Genomic DNA, 7,607 nt, shown 5'->3' with positions numbered 1-7,607 from the left:
TTGGTCTACATCTAGTTTCTGCCAAAATGCTTTCTGGTTTTCCCAGCAGTTTTTGACCCAGTGAGTTCTTGACCCTAAAATATGGATTTTTGCATGTAAGAAACACAACATTACTAAAGTCATTTCTACTGTGCAAATTGTGTGTACCTACTCTATTCCACAGATCCACTACTCTTTCTTCATCAATAATAGATTAGTTTGAAGATAAGTACTTTATAATAATACACACTTTGATATCTGGTATGGTTAGATCATCTTCCATCATATTATTTTTCACTGTTAGATCATCTTCCATCATATTATTTTTCACTAAACAAGGTCAAGAATATCAATGGAAATAATGAAAAATAATATGATGGAAGATGATCTAACCATACCAGATATCAAAGTGTATTATAAAAATTGTTATTGGAATTTGTTAAATTTGAATGAAATGTTATTAAAAAACATGCATTTTTTCTCTCTTCCAAGATCACAGAACCCCAAAGTTTATTTATGGATCATTTGTGGGTTCATATATTCACAATAAAAGACAACTTATATAAAAAGTCGTCTCAAAGCATTTCTAATTTTCCCAACAGTTTAAAAAAATAATTCCTAATTCTAGCACAGTCTAAGGACTTTGAGTTTATCAAAGGTACATTTTACAAGGCCCTTTTTTATTCAGCATTTTCTACACCTAATCTGTTCCTCTAATTGACCATTGATCCTTCTTGTTTTGTCAGTCAGTTGTATCTGACTCTTTATGACTTGAGTTGGAATTTTCCTAGTGAAGCTAATGTAGTAGTGTTCCAGTTTCTTCTCCAGCTATCTCTTCATTACAGAAGAGGAAACTGGGGCAAACAGGGTTAAGTGACTTGTCCAGCATTTCACAACTAGCAAGTGTCAGAGACACGTTTCTTTCTTTTTTTTTCTGTAAAGTCTTTATTTTTATGTGTTGTGAATAGTAATTTTTCTAGTATTCCAAAGGAAATAAATTTCACAGTTAGTAAAATATGCTTGTCTGGATCAATGAAATAAGATTACAAATGTTTTCCCAGAAGGAAATCCTGGAAATGAAAAAAATGTCAGACATGCTAACATTCTATGATTCAAATGTCTCCAACTTGATATTTCCAGGTACAAGAATGTGTCATTAATAATAATAATAATAATAAATTTTAGTGTTTAGAAATTCTAATACAATTTCAGAATTTCTTTTATTAGCAGCCTGTGCCTCATTTCTCTATGGGAAAATAGCATCTCAAAATAGGTTTTCCAAAGTCTGCATCACACATTGTCAACATTTTGATTTTAAGTTCATGAGGACTACTACATTTTTTCACCCTTTAACTACCTTCTTCCATTGTTAAAAATGGAATATATAAATATGACCAGTTTTCTTGGTCTTCTAATTTCTTTTGCTCATTTAGCCCCATTGGACTATTTAAAGGCGTTAACTAGGTAGATGTGACCTGGCAAATAAAACTCCCCAATTTTTGAAATTGATAAGGAAGTAAAACAACCTTATTTAAGTACTTTATGGAACAATGCTTGTCAATGATTTTGAAGGAATTTTAACTGATTTTTAAGAAATGAAGGCATGGAAACTTAGCTTACATAGGGAACCAAGAGAAGATAATAGTTCTTTTTTGGCCACTGTCACATTTATTTGTGTGATATGACAATGGCTTAAAGACAGCTCTCACGATAATTATTTTGAAATTCTTTAAAAATGAAATTTATATTTAAACAAATACCATAACCTTGGTAACAGAACAAAGCTAATGGCATGTTTTTCATTTTAGCTACTTAATTTTGGGGCTACAGAAATTTCCTTTAATCACATTCCATTCTGAAGTTAATTCCTCAAAAACCATTTACTTTAAAAAACCAATAGATTCTTTTGAAATACCTGTTAATAGTGCATATATGTATACATATAGACATGTTAATTTCTTATTGCTTTTTTTGGGCAATTGACACATTTAATAAGCTGAAGTTGATGATTTTGAGGGGAACTGTTAAAAGCACATATAAAATTAATTTTCTTCTTCTGTAACGTCCAATTCATCATCCTCTTCATCGTCATCTTGGTGATCTTTTCTTATCCCAGTGGTAGGAATCTGCTGTCCTGATCCGGATATACACTTGATAGAAATAGATTTCTGAAGAGGAGATTTTGAATTTGCTCGAACAATATCTAAACAAGTTGAATAGTCAGGTGGATAGAGAGAGCTCTGAAAAATCTCTAGATCTTCTTCTTCATCAATCTTCTGTATATTTTGGTAGGCAGCAGTGTAGACTTCTAAAGCTTTACCATGGAACAGCATTTCAATAGTTATAAATTCTGAAAATATATTCTTTATGTCCTTTATTTTTTGCTTTTCAAAATTGTCAATTGTTTCTTCCAGGTGCCGACTTGTTCTGGTGGCATCCATTGTAGCTCTCTGTAATTCTGTTTCTGCCTTTTTATCAACTAAATGACAAAATAATTTTTTCTTCAAAATTGAAAGGATACTATGACATGCCGATCTGATGGATTCCGTTGATGCGTCCTTTCTAGTTGAGTTAACTGCTTAGCTTCTCGACTCTTTGCTGTTAAAGTTGCTTTGAGATCATCCCGTTTCATTTTCACAATAGTTCCATAACTTTTCAAAGTTCAACTACTTTGGCTTCAAGTCTTTCAACCTCAGCTTGCCTATAATCCTGAAGTTTGGTAAACTCATCAGCAAAGTCCTTCAGGCCGTGCTTCAGGTTGGGCGTCTCGGTGGCAGCATAAGCATTGATTTCATTCACCAGGAGGTTGGCTTGTCTGGAAGCCGGGCCGTTTTACGCACGTACGCCGCGAAGATCTGGCACAGCTCCCCAAAGTGCTTCTCCACGTTGGAGACCGCATCCTGCAGCTGTTTGGTCTGGGCGTCCCGGTTTTCCAGAGTCCGCCTCAGCATGTCCCCTCGAGAGCGTCCCGGGACCCTGGGTTGGAGCCCGCAACTGGGCCTGCGGTGGAGCCGCCGCGGCAGGAGCCGGGACGGAAGCCCCCAGAGACACGTTTCTTAAACTACTCTAAATAATTTAGACAATTTCTGCTTTGTAGACTATTTTGAGATGTGAAATAGCTAATATCTTTTCTTCCTTCTAAGCTTTGGATGCAGCAATATTTTCTTCTGATTTTAAGTCTTCCCGGGCACCAAAATATCTTTCTATGGTTAGGGTGTTTTGGTATTGTTGTTTGCTCATTTTCTGTAACTATGTAGAAAGAAGTATGTTCCAAGTTCTTTGTGCAGCTTCATTGAGCGTTCTTAGTGACCAATCTTTTTTTTTTTTTTATAAATTCTTTCAACATTGTATAATGTAATGACAAGTGTGTTTAATACTCTCCTGGCCTGTGGTCAGGTCAGTGAGTAACCATGTGAATTCTTTTCCATCTGGTAACTGTGACCAGGATCCCCTTGTCCTCTGAGGTTGCAAGCATTGGGATGTGCTAAGTGCTCCCAATAAGGTCCGCCACAACTGCTGCCTGGATCTGTGTATGGGCACTCCGTCAAGGCAGCAAAGGGCTGCAGCTGGGAGCTCTGGCAGCCCCTGTTGCTGATTCAGGTGTGTCCAAGGACTCTTTAATTATCGGAACCTGCCTCGTTCTGTTGTTTTTGCACTCCTCTTCCATCAGAGTGGAATAGAACTTTCCTAATGGCTTTCTAAGTAGTTTTAAATAGAAAAATTATTTCACTCCATTTTTCTGTAGATTATGGTGCTCCAATATTTCTTTTTAGGCATTATATCATATTTTAATTTGGTAGATAGAGAACAGGTGAGTCTGTGTAGCTTCTCCACCATCTTAGTTCTGCCCTCCCTCCATCCCCCTTTTGTTTTGATGAATAGAATTCCAGGTATTTCACAGTCTCTATCATTTTTAAATAGAATGTCTTTATTTGTTCTTGCTAAGGCTTTAGGGAATAATATATAAAAATGCTAATGCTCTATGAAGATTTATTTATTATCCTGCATTTTCCTGGAGTTATTTTAATTCATTTTATTTGGCTTGATTGGGTTTTCTAAATAAACTATTATATTGTCTATAAAAGGTAACGATTTTATTCTTACTATGATTTTACAGATTATTCCTTAAATTTTTTGCCTTATTGCTATGACTCACCTTTCTGACACTATTTTAAAAGTTATGATATCAAAAATATTTATTTATATGATATCAAAAATATTTATCAGTTACACTCTTTAATCTTCATTTGGGAGTTATTCCTAATATTTTAATATTCTCTATATTTGATATTTATTGATATGAAAAACAAGCTTAATAAAAATAAAACTGATGAAGAATGGCATACATGTATGAAATAAGCAATTTTATAGTTAAAGCTTACCTTTGTCTATTTGACAAGAAAATAAATCGAGGTTCTGGACTCTTCTTTGCATCATTTTTTCACAGAGAAGATTAAAAGCTATAAACAAGGTTCTTGAACAAGAAAATTCTGATCTTTACTTGAATAAAAATAAAAATAATTTTTAAAGTGCATGGTCAACAAAATATAAATAATTTCAAAGTACAGTGGTGTATTAATTTTATTTGTAAAAATTAGTTTTCTTGATCAGTCTCTTGACATTAAATGATACCCCCTTAAAAATTCCTTTTATCTAAGTGTTCAGCCCCAATATACACAAGAGTAATATTTCATTTCAAAATGTATCTCATATGTTCAAATTTACTCCTGTATGTTCATTAAATTTGACGGGAAAAATTCAGCATTATATCTAATGGAAGGGGAGGAATTCTAAAGCTATATACAATTTTGCTATAGCCTAAGAAATGTTTATGGTAAGTGGTACAAGGCATATTGACTAACATTCTTTTCTTTATATTCTAAAACAATCCTTTAATATTAAATACATATTAATATTAATTAATGAAATTTAATCAGTATTTAAAATATAATAATTATTATATTGTATTATATTATATTATATATTGTATTATAATAATTTAATTATTATATAATCAATTATTAACTGATTATCATTAACAATTGCTATGTATTAATAATTGGCATTGATCGACTATTAATTCATGATCATTAATTTATCGTTGATATTGATTACTTATAATCATTAATTATTATGAAGCAATTATTGATTAATTATCATTAATTCATAATCAGTAAATTGTTACTTACTTAAAAATCAATACCAAAATATTATTGATTAATTATCATCAATTAGTAATTTTCACTAATTAATAATTATTATCAATCAATATTTAATAACTAATGGTTTATTATTTAAGAATTTAATAAAATATTATTTAAATTGATTTTAAAATTAAATTAAATTAATTTATAAATACATAAAATTAAATTTAAAAATAAATAATTTAATAAATAAAATATATTTATATATCAACAAAATCCATTTAAAAATAAATTAATTAATTAAATATACATGAACAAAACCACAATAATTTTATGATCAATAATTAATATTAATCAATTATTAATTAAGGATAATTACCAATTGAGGTTCATTAAATAATGAATTATTAATTAGTGACAATAACTAATTGATCATCATTAATTATTATTTTAACCATCATTATTAATTAATATCAAACAAATTGAATTAAGGATTATTTGATGCTCATCAATTATCTGTTAATATTAATTATTAATTATCATCAAATAATAATCAGTTAATATTAATTCAAGATAATAAATCAATAATTGTTTGATGTAATTAATAATAATGAGAATAAAATAATTAATGTCAATTATCATTAATCAATAATTACTTAATATTAACTAATAATTATTATAAATAATAACCATTATCAATTATTAATTAATGACAATCCATTAAAATAATTTAATTTAATTATTAATAAATTATCATTACTTTATTCATTACTGATCAATAATTATTAATTGATTAATATTAATTATTAATCAATGCAGATTAATCAATAATTGTTTAATAGTAATTAATAATGATGGTTAAAATAATAATTATTGTCTATTATTAATTAATGATCATCAATTAGTAATTGTCACTAATTAATAAGTGATCAATTACTGATCATCAATTAGTGATTTTCAATAATTAATAATAATCAATATTTTAATAATTTAATAAATTTTTAAATTCTATTAATTATAAATGAATTTATAAATAAATATAATTACTTAAATAAAATATATAAAATAAATACTTTTAAATGTAAATAAATTAAATTAAAATAAATAATTTAATAAATAAAAATATATAAATATGAAATAAAATTGTTTAAAAAAATAAATTAAATAAATGTATAAAAATAAAAATAAAATTTAATAATTTAATGATTGATAATCAATAACTAATATTAATGAATTATTAATTAATAATAATTACTCCTTGGTGATCATTAATCAATTATTCATTAGTGACAATTACTAATTGATGATCATTAATTACTAATTGATATTAATTGAATTTCATCTTTATATTCAAACATTTATATTTATTTAAATGTAGTACATACATATAGATTGGTTTATTTTTCAAAATATTTATATAAAGATGAATTTCCACGATTTATCCCACTCCTTCTTTCCCCAATATTAATAGATTTGTTCACTAGATGACTGTCCAAAATTGTGAAAATCATATGAGACAGAAAACATGAAATGATGTTAAAAGTTAAAAAGAAAAAGAATTAAAATAAAAAAAAAACACGTTAGGAGATATTGGTTATTATATATTTTCCCCCTGGAACCTGCTATAGTATTTTAAAATATTTATAGATTCCTCAATAATCTTCAATTCCTTTGAAAATAGACAAAATCTCTGAGATCCCCTTTAGAATTCTGTTTATCAATATTTTTTAAAAATGTATACATCAAAAATCACCAATTCCATATCAAAACATTCCACAACAAAAAGAAATCCCCAGCAACTACTCTAAAACAAATAATTCCACAATTTAACAAACTGCCACCCTTCCAATCCTTAACACATCCTACCTCCTTGGTTTCCTTTGCAGGAATGACCTCCCCAGTCTCCTCCCTTTATTTATAATCCTCCTGATTCCTTGGTAACCTGACAGTTGTTCTATGTTCTATGATCTCTTATTGGCTGTTGAGTGTTTGGCCCTCTTAAGGGAACCACCAGTCATTTCTTTTGAATCAACTCTTCAGTTGCCTTGAAACTCAGAATGGTCAGCCAGCAGTCAAAAAGCAGCAGTAAAAGTTAACAGATACCTCAGCTTAGGCCTATAATCTTTTCATTTTACCACCTTTAAACATTTAATATTTAGACTTCTTTTTCTTTCTTGAGACTTACATAATTTTACTTCCTAAGTTTCAAAACAAGCTCCCCTAGCAACGAGTGTGTAAACAATTCCATTTATCAATCCAGTTAGCCAACAAGTATTTATGGTGGGCACCGAGCTTGAGAGAAACAACCAGCCCTCAAGGAGGATAATATGGCTTAGCCCAGAGGTAGCAAGTACAGAACTGTCTCTGCTTCCTCAGACATATCATATATATAGAAATATGTGTTCTTACAAATTCATGGACTCCTTTTTCTGGCATTCTTTAGAATCTGCTGTTATTTTTTCCCCACAGGTGACTGGGTAAGTT

The 7,607-nt window shown here is 29.4% G+C and overlaps 1 protein-coding gene and 1 pseudogene across 1 annotated transcript in view; both read right to left on the bottom strand.

The window, feature by feature from the left end:
• The window catches only part of LOC130453627 (neurabin-1-like), a 189,704-nt gene that overhangs the window by 78,602 nt on the left and 103,495 nt on the right, over positions 1 to 7,607 (bottom strand). The window lies entirely within an intron of this gene.
• LOC100031923 (CBY1-interacting BAR domain-containing protein 1-like) lies at positions 905 to 3,005 on the bottom strand (annotated as a pseudogene).

This window comes from Monodelphis domestica, chromosome 4 (genome assembly GCF_027887165.1).
Source record: "Monodelphis domestica isolate mMonDom1 chromosome 4, mMonDom1.pri, whole genome shotgun sequence".
Classification (NCBI taxonomy): Eukaryota; Metazoa; Chordata; class Mammalia; order Didelphimorphia; family Didelphidae; genus Monodelphis; species Monodelphis domestica.
This window is presented reverse-complemented; position numbering and strand designations above follow the sequence as displayed.